Source organism: Gavialis gangeticus, unplaced genomic scaffold (genome assembly GCF_001723915.1).
Source record: "Gavialis gangeticus isolate Ggan-Ray unplaced genomic scaffold, GavGan_comp1, whole genome shotgun sequence".
Taxonomy (NCBI): domain Eukaryota; kingdom Metazoa; phylum Chordata; order Crocodylia; family Gavialidae; genus Gavialis; species Gavialis gangeticus.
This window is the reverse complement of record NW_017729025.1, coordinates 121,106,032-121,123,131: the sequence shown is the minus strand read 5'-3', so window position 1 is coordinate 121,123,131 and position 17,100 is coordinate 121,106,032.

Here is a 17,100-nt window from a genome sequence, read left to right as displayed (position 1 = left end):
TTTTTGAATTGTGGAGCCCAAAACTGGACGCAGTACTTCAGCTGTGGCCTCACCAAGGCCGAGTACAATGGGAGAATGACGTCCCAGGATTTACTTGAGAAGTATCTATGGATGCAAGCCGGGCGTTTTGCTCACTTTACTTGCTGCAGCATCACACTGAAGGCTCATGTTCATCTTGTGGTCAATCATGACCCACAAGTCCCTTTCAACTTTAGTGCTAACCAGTGTAGCACTGCTGAGCCTATAAGCATGCTGCAGGTTTTTCCTCCCAAGGTGGAGAACAGAGCCTTGAGGGACCCCACTGGTCACAGCACACCAAGACGATAGGCTCCCATCGACCACCACTCTCTGGGTCCTACCGCAGAGCCAATTCCCCAGCCAGTGGATCATGGTGAGGTCGAGGCCAAAGCCGATATATATTCCTGTGCATTACAGATGATGATCAGTGCATTACAAAAAATGAGCCAGATAGAAGACAGTGTAATAATTAAAAAGATACTTTCAAGGACAGTTGCCACTTCAGGTGAAGTCAATGTGAGCAGCATCAAGCTCTTGTACTACAAAAACTAATCTACAGTGATCTTCAGTTACAGACTGCACTCAAATAAAAAATGTTCTTCCTTAACGATACCTTATATAAACATTTTAATTTTGTACTATAAGTCATGGTAAGGGATCCTAAAGCTCTTTAGAAACCTGACCCCTTTGAAGTCAATGGAACCATATTGCATACAAGAATTAGTTTAGCCCTAACTGAAATACAACAATCTTCTGTTGGAATGAAGTAGCTGTTTGACAGCTCACAACATTTTACCAAAACAAGTGAAGAACAGTATACCCAGTTTAAACATCAGGTTAAAATATATAGTTATTCAAGGTTGAAATTTGTCAGAGGTTACAGGCTGGGACTTTTTTTTATTCAATATTTATTTATATATAAAGAAATAGCAGTCCCTGATACATAAGCTTGTGCATGCATGCATGTGTGTATACTTACATGCATGCATCAGGGACTGATATTGCTTCTCCAGCAGCAGCAATGGACTCTGAATAGTATCTTAAGAGCATTAGATTTAGCTTAATTGAAATCAACCATATTTTCATGACTTAAGTAAAAAAAAAAGTTCATAAGAAGCAATATGTTTCCATTTCTGAATATTTTGATTTATTCAGTTGTTGGGGGTCTGACTTAACAGTGCTCCTTGTAACAATAAGCCCCTAAAGAGAAAAATACCACCTGTTCAATGACCAACACTGCTTTGGCATTCCTTGGATGTCTCCTATCAAAATACTGCCTTAATCCTGTACTAGCTGTCATATAAAAGTTGATATATTTCTAGCCCAAGACACTCCATGACTAAGGACAATCTCCCAGTCTTCTGAGCATTTAGAAGCTGAAGAATATTGCCCCTTAAACTGTTCAAGCTGGGTTTTTTTGAGGGAAATCGTGGTTTTTTTATGATGTTACTGAACATTTTAGACTTGTTAATGAGTAACTAAAAAGAACTATTCTGTGCTGCATCAGAGAAACACAAAGCATTTCATTTTCTGGAACTAAATCAAAAAATGTTTCCTTGAAGATCTGTTCAATATTAATCTTGGTTTGCCATGGATGTTATGGTGCCCCATAGGAGGTACAAGTTTGAGAACCTCATGCTGCTGTTCTTATCTAAAGATTGGGTCCTGTCCTAGTGCACCCTGGTCGGACCAATATACTGCATGAGGGGAGTCCCATGATCATGGTATATAACGAATGTAGTCTAGCCAGGGGGTCAATCATAGAGAAGAGTGCAACAAGGAGCTAATTATAATTTCTGTAAAGCATATGATAGCCCAGGTGGGCACTATCTAATGTGAAACTGACCCAAAATTAAAAATCTCAATGTTTGCAAATCTAAATTTGTTCGAACTTTCTGTTCCATTAAAAAAAATACTCCTGTTAACATTTTTTTAAAACTTAGTTTGGAAAGGAGCTAATGCTGAAATGTCTGTATTTTTCATAAGACAAAAATTCTAGTTTTTGACCAGCTCTCATAGTTGGTTTGTTTTTGACTAAGGCACCACACTACAAAGTACAGCATTATTTAAGGAGAAAGCAAATGTCTGTGTGAACTATACAATTTGAGTGTTGTTAGGCAATTTCATCTATACAACATCTGATCTACATAACTACAACTAAACTCCATGGGCTCAATATTATTTCCAGACACTTCCTGGCCACTTAACATTTGGGATCACTTATAAAGAAAATGAAGATATTGTTTTAGTTCTGTGCTAAATGGAGCTCCATACTCTTTAACAACCACCCAGCCTTTCTCTGCTCCATGTAGACAAGTCTCATGTACTGTTGTTTCCACCATAAATGCTTGAACCAGATATACTTTTAGGACTCTAAATGTACTGATCTTATGGTACCCTTCCAAGGAATTAACTCCCCCAGATCACAGTAATTTTTTTCTGAACTAGTTTTTTGACCAGATTCTTAAATTTTGAAATGGGAAGAAGCCATTTTGCTTTAAAAAAACAACAACTGTTTTCAGCAGAAAATGACATCTGGTGAATCTTCTATGTCCTGATCCAACATAGATGTGACACTTAAGAGGGATAAGTTACCATGCAAGAGTCTGCAAAAAAAATTGGTTAATCTGCTATTACTAGGAGCAGTATTATGACCTAACATATGACAAATTTCAAATTCCATGTGCATTTGAAGAAAATGTCATTCACTAACAATACCTTATAATCCAATGGTGTTATTCATTTTATGGTATGCCAGATCACTTTAGGAAGTTGATGGCCTTTTTGAAATTAGGGGTAAAACACTCAGGGAGCCAGACTTTCATCCTTGGTTTTTTTTTAATACCTACAGGAGTTATTTTCCCCATTACAGAAGCACAGCAGCTGTTTAACAGCTCACACCAGCACTACACAACACTGTACCAAAGCAAGCAAAGAGAGATGTGGGACTTGGGCATCCAAATACTTAGGTGGTTTTGAAACTCTTAATTTTTATTATATAACATTGCATTGTCTTGTCTTTACTTGTTTTACAACTCTGTTCAAACTCATTACTTAAACTGCTAGAAATAAAATGGTTTTATATGCCACATATTTAATGACTTAAAGTGTGTAAAAGTCTCTAGTGTCAATCACAGATGGAAGCTTTCTCCAATCTAAGAAAATGTCAACAATAGCCCAATCCCATTCTTCTTAAAGCTAATGGGAGTTTTGCCAGTGATGTCAGTGGCATCAGCATCAGCATCAGGACCAGGACCATTGAGGAAAAGATGCAAATTAAGGCTGAAAGAGATTAAACAGAGCATTTAGATCAGAGGTGGAAGTGGACACTTGAGTGCTTTGGGCAGCAGTGGTGCATGGGGCAGCATCAATAGCTGTGCTGCTGGTGGTGGCAGTGGGCAGACTGGCAGCACAGCAGCTGCTATTTTTCTGTCCCACCTCCAGGGTCAGTGCCCATGGCTGGTGCCTCAGTTATCACCTTTTTCATTATGCTTTTGATTAAGATACTGGCCTAAGAACCCTGTTCATGAAAAGTAAGGCTGTAAGACTGGACCCGTGATTGTCATCTGATATGAAATCATGTAGCACAACTGACTTCAATGGAAGATGAGGATTTTACCCTTCAAACTTGGTATGTTCAAACTTTTATCAATATTAAGTGTACTTCAAACCATTAACAATCTGGCCTTTAGTGTAAACTGCTTCTTTGTTTCTAGATAGTCTGTTTTTTTTCTAAGGCAGAGGTGAACTTTTATAGGCTCACCCTCAATCCTTGAGTTGAATGTCCTTGGGTGACTCATGTATTCTCACTGTTCTTTTAATCATGGAAGCCAGAAGCCATCTATTTTTCCACTCTTTTACTTAATCCTCCTCTTGTTACTTACTTATTTTTATTCTTAATTCATCATTTTTTCAGCATTTGTGCATTCAATATGATCTCACTACCTTGTATTCTTTTAGTTGAATTTTCCCAAAAGAAATATATTCCTGCATGTTATTTAACCATATTTTTACTATGGCAAGTGGTATGAAGTACAGCAAAATCAATGGGGCTGACATTGATACTTTGTGAACGATTTTGAGTTGCCAGTCACATCATGTTCATTGTCACTTCAGTCTTGTTCTTCAGTTCACTTTTCATATTCATACCTATGACTCGCCACTGCTCAGAGTCAAGCCAGTAGGAGATGTATTTATGGAGCTTACAAAAAGGAAGGAAATGATTAACAAGCATTTAATAATTTGCAAGCAAGATTTTTGGCCTTGGATGTCTACATTGTTTAACATAACTGATGTATTTATGTGTGCAAAAGACAATGGAATAATGGGAACAAGCCCATACCAGTCAGGAGAGGTTTGGAAAGCCAGATGCATTCTGGTTTAGGTGGATGTCTGAAAAAGTAGCACGGTTGTGGAAAACATTGAAATAGGAAATAAAGAACAAGTTTCTGCTGGTTATATAGGCTACAGTCTGCCCCTAGACTATGCAGCACTACTTTGTGTTCTGAAGCTAATGTTAAGGTGGGGAGTGGGGAGAAGGCAGAGAATAGCTAGATTCTTGGCTTCAGGAAACAAGTATATTGCTATTAAGTCAATGGATTTATGCTGGTTCCTAGCAGCTGAGGATTTGGTCCTTCAAGAAAAAGCAAATAAAAACAAGTTTTGATAAGAAGGCAGGGTAGAGATGCACCTTATAGACTAACTGAACTGGAGATGCATATGCTATCAAATTGTCAATAAGTGAAAATTCTAAAAAAAAAAAAATCATACTTCTGAAAAAGCTGTGCTGTCACTAGTAAATCTCCATTAGAAATAAAACTGGATGAATATAAGGACTTGTGGGTCTTAAAGGTTTTTCACTGTGGATAGTTTTCTCTGATGGTATTCCATTGGCATCTCTGATAGTTTCTTCACCTTTCATCTGTCTATGTTTTCAGTGATCAGCAAAAAGCTGAGTGTTGTTTGTTCAGCTTATTCCGTACTGCGATTTGTACTTCATTTAAGGATTTTCTGAACAATCAAGGCAAGGTCATGTGGTGAGTGCAGTAGCTGGAAAGGCATTTTGCTCCAGCACTTTCTTGATGGATGGCTGTAAAATTGTTAGTTAGGGAAGGTAGCTCCATTCTTAGGGATATAAAGTGATCAATGGAACAGGAGTTTGCTCTCTGATTCCATGCCCAGCCAAACCTAACTGCTGTAACTGAGGAATGGTTTTAAGGGAAGACTTTTTACTAGGAAGCCTGGTTTTGAAAACAGAAGTTTTGAAAGAGAAGCTGAAGGACCTTTGGCTCAGATTCTGATATCAGTCTGAATGCTGTGTAAATCCAGCTGCCCTTTTAAGGAAATGCAATCATTATGGTGGGACATTAGAATTAGGTTCTCAGTGGGCACACCTATACATCCAACTAATGCATCTGAATTTTCTGCACGGAAAATTCAGGCTCATTACTGTGCTCCTGGGTGTACATCTACATGTTCACCCTCATTGGGAGCAAATTGCACCCGATAGGAGCAGCCCAATTCAGAGCTGCTCCTGCCCTGCTCTGCCCCCCTGTAGTAACCAGGGGGAGCTCCAGGCTTCTCTGGGTGCCAGCTCTAGGGGTTAGCAGAGGGCACAGGAGCCAGTCCCAATCTCTGCCAGGTGGAGAGAGTTGTTTTGGCTGCAGTGGCAGCTGTCTTCCTGGCCACGTGGGGTCAGAACGGGTCCCAATCCCCACGTGCCTGGGAGAGCTGTGCCGGCTGCAGGGGCAGCTGTTTCCCCACCACATGGGGATTGGGATGATCACATGCTGGGGAGACAGCTGCCCCTGCAGCCAGCACAGCTCTCCCAGGCATGTGGAGATTGGGACCTGTCCCAATCCCCATGTGGCTGGGGAGGCAGCTGTCCCTGCAGGCAGCACAACTCCTTCGGCATCAGGGCTTAGCCAGCAGGCAGCAGGGGGGTCATAGACCATAGGTTGCCAACCCCTGCTCCAGGTGATCTAATAGGATAACATTTATGGACAAGAAGCAAGAAAACTTGGTTAAACATGGAAGAATGAGAATTTAATACATTTTGAGGAGCAGAAAAAAAATCGCCCAAAACAGAAATATTCATGCAGTGTCAATGGAAAGATCTGGAAAGCAATAATGCCATGTGCTCTGTTTTTCAGTATGTGGATATGTGCTTGCAGCATATTCCTAGGCAGCATATACAGAAGCATGCCATGAACCAGAAATATTCCCCCTTTTTGTGTGAATGCTGAGACCCCACCTGTAATGTTTCCTGAACCTCAGAAAGACAGCAGTGTGCAGTAAAGGACAGTAAATATGATTATGAGGAAGCAGAGAGTGACTTCTAAAGATATGAAAGAAATCTAGGGTGATTATCTTGGTTAATTGTCTAGGTGGCTGAAGAATACACACATACATCAAGGAAAGCTTGGGGAAGTCTATGGGAAAATACCTGTGGCACAATAAAAAATAGATGACGCTAAGCCCAGGAAAGTTTAGACTGAATATTGGGAAAACTTCCTAATTAGGTGATTCATCCTTAGCCTGTAGCATAGTCTCTCCTCAGGGAAATGATATCAGTAGCCATTTGTAATTGGACTGAGAAATGGCTGGAGAATGTAAATCAGGTACCATATAACATTACATTGGAAAAAGAACAGACATTACTTCTCAGAGGTCTTTTAGGTTTTCATGGGTTGGATCACATCTCATCCATTGGAAATACATGTTGGTGGCAGCTGTGAACAGACAAATATTTCTCAAAGAACCCTTTACAAAATCCTTGCAATTGTGCCCTGACCATGCAAAAAAGAAACAGTAGTTCTGCCCCTTAACTTTGTGAATCCCAGAAGACCTAGTCATCATTGGATCTACCTGTGAAGAAGTCCTAAGCCTCATTTCTGTAGCTTCTGGGCCACATAGATCCAACAGAGTCACATATAATGTAACAGAATCTGGATCGCACTCGTCTTACAGGGTGAATCATGGGGGCCTACAACAGCTGTCTCCTTCTGCACAGTGCCCCTCAGCCTGATAATTTTCCTTAATCTGATCATTTTATGGATAGGATCAGAAGCCTATTGACTGTACGGTAGACCTCCCTCCCCTAGTTATGAGCACCAACTTACATATAACTGAGTAAAAGAAATGATGCTGACACCTCAATCCAAATAGAAAGCAATGCAGGCAGCACAAAACTCACAGAAATCGCTTCACAAAATGTCTTTGAGAAGTCTCCACACATTACTGACACTTTATTTCACAGAAATGTTTTAAAGTTTCCCAAAAACTTAAGTCATTCATTTCATTTTCATGTGGAGAGGAAGAAAGGGTCACCTTGTGCCTACAGATGTGCTGACAGACACCTCGTGCCTACAGATGTGCTTGATTCATCAAGCCTGCTCCCCGTTCTAATTAGACCGCCCCAGCGTTGCTGGACTGCCATGTGTTTTAAGCCCCTATACATTTTAGAATGGCCACAGGGACGCTTTATCTAAGCCTCATCAAATGAGCTTTACATAAGGTGTCCCACAGCCATTTTGAAATGTGCAGGCGCTTAATACATGTGACAGTGAGCCATTTAAACTGGAGCAGCTATCTGGGAACCACTCTAATTAAAATGGCCCTCTCCTCTCCCCCCTATCCCCCCTGAACACATGTATAGGCAGCGAAGCTGCTCTTGTCCAGTTATATGCTCAAATCTTCTAACACCACACAGAGATTATATGCTCTGCATTCAAATGCAGATTGATAATTAACTCTATATCAATTACTGCTGAATGCTTTTGTTAGTGCTGGGTGCTCATCTCCTCTCTGGTGCTTTCTAGGATCCCAAGATGATGGAGGTACCTCACTTGCATCCTCAAGTCAGGTAACTTGAGCTCTGAGGAGGAACTGGATTTCACTCTTTTGGCTTGCGTTTCCTCTTGGCTTACTGTAGGCACATCATGGTTCAGCCTTGGAAGCCACATAACTCTTTTCATGATGATATGGGATGTCCTGACACCAAACCACATCCATTTGGATTTTCCTCCTGGAACACGGCAGCACTGGAGTGGAGGTAACTATAAGAATGATTTAGATCTGGCCCACAGATCCTTCACATTTCCACCTTTTATCCTAATCCCAAGTGTCAGCCTTGTGTTGTCTGGCACTGTGCATAAAATAAATGCCCTGAGATGAGATTTCTGTTTTGGTTTGCATAATTCTGTTCATTCTTTCCCTTTTGTCTCAAGTCCTTGATCTACTGGTTTGCCTCTCCTGATGTGGTGTTGATCATATTAGTTGTTTTGCTCCCTGTCTTTTTTCCAAAACATGAAGAGCACTCATGTGAGGACTAATATTGTCAGGAATTGATTGCTTACACTTGTCGTGGGCCTCAAGAATTGTCAAGTATGTGAACTATGGTGCTGAGTTGTGTGTTAGAGTGGACTTCCATCTTGTTTTTCAGAAATGTAAACTGTTTAGTTTTAATTTCCTGATTTTGTTTAGACGGATAAAAATACCTGAAAGTGACACTTATATTAAGATTTCTTCAAAATTCTCTGAACAAAATAATTCTTGCTACTCAATCCAGATGAAAAGAATAGCTCGATATTTGTAAACCCAAGGATAGCTTTTCAATGTTTCCAGAGCTTTTGGGCTGTTCTTTCTGGTATTCAAAACAGCAAAACAGCACTTATTTCAGGGCCTAAAAAGTGAATACTATAAATGCCTGCCAAAAACTTCTCCTGTTTTTATTTTATTACTACATTTCTACAGTAATATAGTTTATAATGTCCTTTATTTATAGAGTATATAGTTTTTTATATTCACTTTGACTTGCCTGTGATTTGTTTTGCTATGCCAACAGCTAAGCCATAATTATAAGATAATTGGAAAGAATTTGCTGCATAATTTTGCTGCCCATGAAGTTAGCAGTAGCTTAGAAGACTCATGGACAAGTGAGTCGCATATGCTAGGCTGTGGAAAGAGATGTAATTACTAGTATATGCATGACTAAAAAAATCCCAGAGGGTTAGCAACAATTTTTATGTGCATTTTATTTGATGGCATAAAACAATAAAAACAGAAGTCTGCAGAAACACCTAGGGGAGTAGTATTCATTGTGTATCTATTGAGTCCAGTAAAACAGAAGAGAGAGGTGAGGTGATGAATGTACAGTGTTGAGGCCAACATTACTAAATGATTAATAATTTTGAGAGTTGAATGTTTGAGTGCAAGTTTGGGGCACTTTAAAAGGATTTACAGGAAGTTCTGAGCACTCTCCAATCCTATTTATTTTTGAAAATCTTAGGTTCAAGTATGTGTACCCTCTTACATTTCCTTTCCTTTTCAGCTCCAGATGATCTCTCACAGAGACTTCTCATTTCCAAAAGAGTGAAACAAAACTGCTGGCTTGCCTCTTATTATAGAGATACTCTAGGTACTGCGTAAGTTAGGTTTGACCTGAAAAGCTGTGCTACTTTCCCCAAGCTGGATTTGGCTTGATTGGGACGGGGGGGACCTAGCAGTGAAATCAGAATATATTGCATGTGCAAGGTGAGGAGCAAATCAAGGTAGTAGGACTTATGCCCCACATGATTTTGGAGATACTTATCTTTCTACCTAGTTAGTGTCAAAGCCACAAGAACACCCAGTGGCTACAGAAATTCCCGAGTCTGGTAAAATGGCTATTCTCCCGAGACATCATCCCAAGAGCACGTGATCTTTGTTTCATATCTGCTCACAGCCACACAGTTCTTAAAAGCAGTTGGAGAAAACTACTTCACACAAAGCTTTTCTATATCTGGCCTGTCTTATCTTCTAGATTAGCAAGATCATTCAGCCCTGGTGCCACATAATAGTGTGGTGACCCCCATTACAATGTCAAAACAAAACTTTGTCAATGGAAATTACACTACCACTGACAAAACAAAGGGAGTTAACGCACACAAAACACATCAATCAGACATTCTTTGTCAAGGCTGACAAAGCAGGCTCCTTCAAAATGCCTAAGCACTGCAACGTGTCTAATCCCTAATTACACCAGATGCTAGAACACTACCCAACATGGTAAATTAGGAGTTGTTTGCTCTCATCTATGAAGACCTGTACAGACAGTAGAATTTATGGAATATACGGCAGCCCTTTGTAACCTGCCTAGCAACTTCGAAGGTGGGAGCAGCCGGCTGCAGGGAAAGTTGAAGGGATACTTGTTATTCAGAGAGTTGTGTGTAGGCTTCTTAAGAAGTAAGAAGCCTACACACAGGGTACTTGCCCCTAGAGGCATCCTGGTGCCTACACCCTCCAGTCTTTCCCCTATTCAGTGTTGTCATTTACCACATCTTGATGTCCAAATTAGTAGGGGAGGATGCACAAAGGGTAAAGCACATTTTTGAAGAGGCAGGCCCTGCCTGGTCTGAGGCTTCCCCTGGCTTCATCCCAATTTTACTCTCACTGAGCCCTCTAGCTTGGGGTCCACTGCTTAAGGCCACAAGTTCCTGGCTCAGCTTTGGTCATAACCCGTGACCTCAGGTTCCAGACTCCACCATATCCATTACATAGGCATCTGGAGGCCTTGAGTCCTGTTCTTCCCCTGCACCCTCCTGCCTTATAGTCCAGGCAAGCTCAGCCTCATTTGGCCACATAACATACTCTAGTCCTTATCCTCTGTCCACTCTGGAATTTCAAGTTCGTGGTGTCCCCTTACAGTGGCCTCCGCCTCCCCTACAGCCACAACCTAGCCCTCTGGGAGAAAATGAAAACCACAAAATGCAAGCACCAGTCCTGGCTCAAAGGTGTGTCCCTCATGGGGTTTGCCATATCCCTTGATAGCAGACTCCAAGTAGAAAGGAAAACAAAACAGAAAGTGTCTGGGGTACTTAGATTCCTCCTTATGCAGGTCCCCAGCTTCTCCTCACTTGGGGCCACTTTCTGAGTCCTCTTGTCAGAGTCTGGGCTCTGGTCCTCACACTTCTCAGCGATGGCTCCATCCCCCATGGCTTCCACAGACAAACTGTCCCTTTCTGGCCTGAGGCTTGGGCTTATGCAGGTTGTTTTGGGTCACTTGACCCCTCTACTTCTACCCCCTGGGTCATCAGGCTCTGCCTGAATCTGGACCTAGTGGCCATCTTGCTTCAGTTTCTGCTACCTGTGAGTTTTCCCCTGGCATCACCACTGGGGCACAGGTAGAAGACACACAGAGAAGAAGTGGAAGAAAGCAGAGTGGGGAAGGGGAATCAGAACCATGGAACAAGGAAACAAGGGGGAAGGGACCTCATTCAGGGAAAGGATGCACTGGCAAACACATAAAAAATAAGAGAGGAAAAGGTGGGGAGGGGTGAAGGAGGGGAAAAAGGCCAGGTATCCCTGGTTCCCCTTCCAGTAACGGGGTAGGGACCCGATTGCATTGTGGGAACTTTGTAGCAATGGAGGGAATTCCCAACACTCCAACTTCCATTATTTAAGCAAAATGAAACAGAGGTCAGTTCAGCAAGTGCAGGTGCTGTCAATGTATAGAAATGCCAGAGTCATAGTATGTCATTATTTGGAGAGACCTGTGGGTGCCTGTTGGGAAAAAGTTATACTATACTATACTATACAGCCTTACACGTGTACATGTCCATGTGCACATTTTGTGTATGTTAACAAGTTCTTAACCGGATTAATCATTTGTGCAAATATAGCTGCTTGAGCACCCTGAATACTAGAATATTAACTATTATTTATAAAGAACAACTCAAAGTATCACAGATAGTAACTCAGAACTACAGGACCATGCAATAAAGCTTGTAATAAGAAGCAGAGTTAACAACTGCATGACAATTACAGAGATAATCTCTCTTCTGAAGTTTTCTGAGCACATACTAAAAAAAGAACAGACTGGGACACATTTGTTCTTGATTATGCTAGCTTCAGTAGGTTTAGTTATATTAGGGATTTCTTTGTACCAGCCCTCGAAATAGTATGCAGTGTAATGAAACTAAGTTTATGCAATAGGAATGAAAAATCTGGATGTCCATGTCACACCTATTTAATATTGGTGACTCCCATAATCCTGGGAGGGTTACTTCTGTTCTACAGTGGTGTGAATTAAATGATAGCCAACATACTCACTGTCAAAAATCCATTCAAGGTTTCTGGAGTGTATAAATTACCAGATCATCTACTTAGTTAAAGCTTTGACTTAAAAAGGTGCTTAAGCAGGTACTTACATCCAATTGACAGAAATCCTCAATACACTGAAATCAACAACAGCTTTGCCATTTATTCAAAGGTTGAAATACTGATCCTATCATAATTTACTTGGTCAGCCTGGTCTAACTAGTAAGTTTAGCATTTGACACAATACGTTACTAAGATATTAAATCTATATGCATTCACACTAATGTTTGATATGGGCCTGAGGGGCAAAATTCAGATTCAGATTTTAATAACTACCCCAAAAAAGTATAGGAGCAGCCTGTCTGTCTGTCTTTCTTTTCTTGCATTTAGCATTTTGGTTGAGGTCCCTCTTTAATTTATTGTTCTGTTTCTCTTTCAATAGCATTTTGATTTTGGATATTTGTATATGAACTTTTAAATAATAGTTTGGTACATCCCTTGTAAAATATATCTTATATTCTCTTGTATTATAGAATCAGAATGATTGAAACATACCTATATTGTAACAGGCACTGGAATCACAAGAGAATACCACAGATCTTTCTGGAAAGGTAATCTGCATTGTTTTTGCTAACTTACACATTTCTTCAGGATTTACATTTTTCATCATACCACATAGATCTACCACATGGTACCCACCACATAGTTAATAACAGTATGTACCTTCAGGACTATATGATTAACTTCTTCTGTGTCATAAAATAGAACTGCCAGGACAGTCTGTGCCATATTCATACTGAAATGGGCATTTACAACAATCCATTACTCTTCCCCTGTGATTTTTTTAATGATGTGTTTCAGTTTTGGTAACTTTTCACTCATGGTGTCAAAGTTTAAAATATATTCTGAATGAATCTGTTCTGACAAAATAATTTCTATTAATATTAATCTAGTCTTCTGTTTCCCAAAGGTTTAAGTTGTTGCAAAATATTTCTATTTTGTTCTCAGTGGTATGTCTCAGAAAATTTAAGCATACTATTTACGCAAATGTTTTTCTGCAAATAGTGAAAGACTGTGTCCAAATTGTGTTATTTTCATTACTGCTTAACAGGCAACTAACTAATGACATTTGACAAAACCAAATCTGCCCTCACTTAAAATTCATGTCTGTGGAAAGAAAAATAAGCTTAAAGAAGAAACATTTACTGGAACAATGCAAAATTGTATAGTTTGAAACTCAAATCTGATTTATCTTTGGCTTCTCTTCTCACACTAAAATATTTCTCTTAAATCTGATTTTAAGACATAAAAGAAAGGTTAGTCACCATATTCTGAGCAGCTCCTTAAAACTGCCACTTGCCTGTTTTTGGAAATCCCTTTACTTGGAAGGTATATTAGCCATCTTATTCATGAAAGCTTAGAAATCTCAAGTTACCTGATTTTCTCCTAATTGGAACATTGTTACTCTTCCCTTGACCATCTATTGGGAATTGCAATTATCCATTCTCTGTTGACCTTGGAACAGGAAGGGGAAGTCCATCTTCTACCTAAACTACAATAGCTTTTAGGGTTCCCAACCAAGCTATAATAATTCTTCAATGGGCACACACACATAGTAAAACACAGTTCCTGTAGTAAAAAGATAAATCTGAATAAAACATAGCCAAAGACTGGAAAGGAAAACAGTTACTTGCTCAGAAAAGGTCAGTGATTAAACTAGGAATAGAACAAAGGTCTTCTGAGTTCCAGTTGCTCTAGCTCTGACTCTCTTCGCTTTTCACCTCCCAAAAAATTCAGCAATCTAGTTTGACTCAATAGGGAACAGTACACAAATTGCTTTTGAGAAAGTCATTTCTGAAAGTTGGCGTAAGTTTTGAATCAACACTTAAGGTTCAAACAGACATTACACTTAGACCAGTCTAAGTGAACACAGATTGATCTAAACCCATAACCATAAATATGTTTGGTGCACAGATGGATCTAAAATGGTGCAAGCAACCTAGAATAGACCTCATCTAAGGAATACTCTTTTGAGATTTTTTTTCAGATTAGGCCAGTGTATCAAATTTGTGTGCTTTTCTCCTATTGATTCAAGTTGGATTGCAGTCTTCCAGCGTCCCAGTCTTCTTTGCAGCCTTTTACTACCCCTTTTTCGCAGGGAGGTATACTAACACTCAACATATGCTCAGCTGCTCCAGTGGAGTGTTCATCAGACCCTGCCCCCAGGCTACCCTAGTGCTGGACAGTCATAGCTCTTCTCCCTGGCCCTACCCCCAGCCTCCAGCCACAGGCAGTTGCGGAGGAAGGAAGCAAAGTGTCCAAGTCCTGGATGTACCCCTGGATCTGGATGCCTGAGTCCCTGGGCAATGGCCCTGCACCCCTAACTCCCTGTCATAAAGCACCCCACGATATACATGCACATTCCAACACTGAGCCCAGGGGAACCCCCACACTCAGGCACAGCCCCATGGACCTTGACCCTGGCCACTACACACCCAGCTGAGGACCACCATGTCCCCACACACAGGCACAGCCCCATGGACCCCAACCCTAGCACCTGCATACTGCATCTCAGAGGCAGACCCAGGCATCCTGTAACCCAGATGCCAGCATAGGCACGCCCCCTCCTCCTGAGCAGGATCGAGTGTGGGCAACTTGGCTTTGGTGGGTTGGGGTGATGGGGCAAAGACCATTAGGACTGGGCCTGCAAGGAGGCAGCCCTGTGTCCTCTGTAGCTTGGCCACTGCTGGCAGGCATCTGGCAGGCACCTGGAAACTTCAGGAGCGGTCAGCGTTGTAGGTAGAGGTCACTGGAAATTTCCAGGCAGAGGCATGGAGTATTGCCAGCATGAGAGGAGAGCCTGCAGCTATATTCTTCTTTTTGGTCATGGCTGTAGGGTGCTTTCAGGGGCCAGATCAAGTGAAAATTGTCACTTCTGTCTGCACCTTAAATTGACATTCTTTATACTCCCAGAGTCACCCTGACTTCAGACAGGAATTTTGGTTAGGACAGGAATGTAGAACTTTTTTGTAATATGTCACATACATGAACTACTGATTACACACACGCGCACGCATGCATGCACGCACGCATGCATGCAAGGCCAGTAACATCAGTAGAACTGTCCTAGCACTGACTCATGATCATGTCTCCTAATTAGCCTCCACATTGCTATTTAGGGCCTGATACTCTCAACCTCATTGCTTTTTCTTCTGTCTGGAAGTTTACTATAGGCAATATTGCTACTGTAAAAACTCTTGTTTTTTTTTCTAGCAGTTGATACATTTTTCAATATTTCTGAAATACTCTAGATACTGAAGTCAGTCCCTCTTCCACCCCAACCTCCCAGACTTCCCAGAATATGTTTTCTTCATTATTTAGGTTAACCTGATTATTTCTTTGGCTAGCAATGGATTTATATTTTATGCCAGATTTAACGAGATAAAATGCTTCAGATTTTGGCATAGAGATCTCTCTGTGAATCAAGGTCCAGACTGTGACAGGAGGCACAGCGGAGAGCTAGGACCAACAAATAAATTGCACCACCCCAGAAGCGATCCTGGGAGTCAATGTGAACCAGGGACATGCTTCTGTATAATATGCCGTCCTTTATTTTTTTCTGCTTGTGGAGTTATTGTTGTTGTCTGATACCAGCAAAGAATTTATGCTTTCCTGGATATTTGCTCATTGAATTGGTAGAGTGGAGGCAATACTCTATCCATACCCCAAATATTTGTTGCTGATTTATTCTGATAATAAAGTAGAAGAATAACTTAATTTCTTTTTATGCATAAGGGCCAGATTGACCATACATGTATGGAAAAGTGGGGTCATACTTGTAAGGAAAGGCTAAGTCAGAAACTAGACTAGTTATGCAGGTTAGGGAACTTAGCTGAGGTCCTGCAGGGAGTCAGAGCAGGAGTCACAAATAAGGATGGTCCCATTTTCATGCTTAACCCTGCAGCCCAAGGATTGGCAATGTTTTCTGGTGGTGGGCTAGAACAAACTGCTTTAACTCAAAAGCAGCAAGTGCTAGAACCTGGATGCCACCACTGCTGCCACCACTGCAACTGCTTTCTTTTGCCACCCAGCTGTGGTGCAACGTGGGTGAAGCACCCAGATGCCTGAACATGGCAGTGTGTGGCACAACATGGCACGGACAAAGCCTGCCACACTGTACTGTGCTGGAGTCCTTGCCCCCAAGGTTAGATCCAACAGCTATGAGGTAGCTCCGGTCCGCAGGCCGTAGGTGGCTGACTTCTGCTCTAGCCTATGTAACCTTTTAACCACATTGTTAAAAAGGGCTCATATTATGCAGAGCATGGATTTTAAAAAAAATGAATCTGCACAAAATCATGGGAGGATATAATAGATCTAAACAGAACTTATTCTGAAGGTTGATTAAAAAATAAGAGATCAGCTTTTTTCCTTCTCCATTTTGGTTTTACTGCAAAAGTACCCACATGTCTAGGAAGAAATTATGTTGCCCCAACATGGCCTGAGCAGCACAAAGAAACACCGGGCTTCTCACAGACTTTCCTTTCCAATTTTGCAGGCTTGAAATCTCCGTTCCCAATTACATCGCTTCTGAGTAAGGAAAAATGCTGGGCTCAGATAACGAGCAGTTCAGGAGTTAAAACATAGTAGCATATAAGCTTGAAAAAAGAAAAGGATTTGTGGTACCTGATTAGTTTATTTTTACAGCAAAGATTTTTTTTCTCCTTTTGTGACGCCAGCTTGCCGGGGCAGCACTCTCCTGGCAGAAGGCTCATTTACAGTGGCATGCAGGCAGCTGTGCTCTGAGCTCTATTTAGATTATGTTGTGATTGATGACTGAATGGGAGATGTGAATTAACAACTTTAGTAAAAACACATGTGATTGTCTTAGCATTTACTTTCTTAGCAAAGAGACTTGCTCTGTATTACTTGGCTATTTTCCACCCCCCAGGTAGTCACACTGCTGTCTCTCTTGCTTTCTACATTGCCTCTCTCCTTGCCTATTAG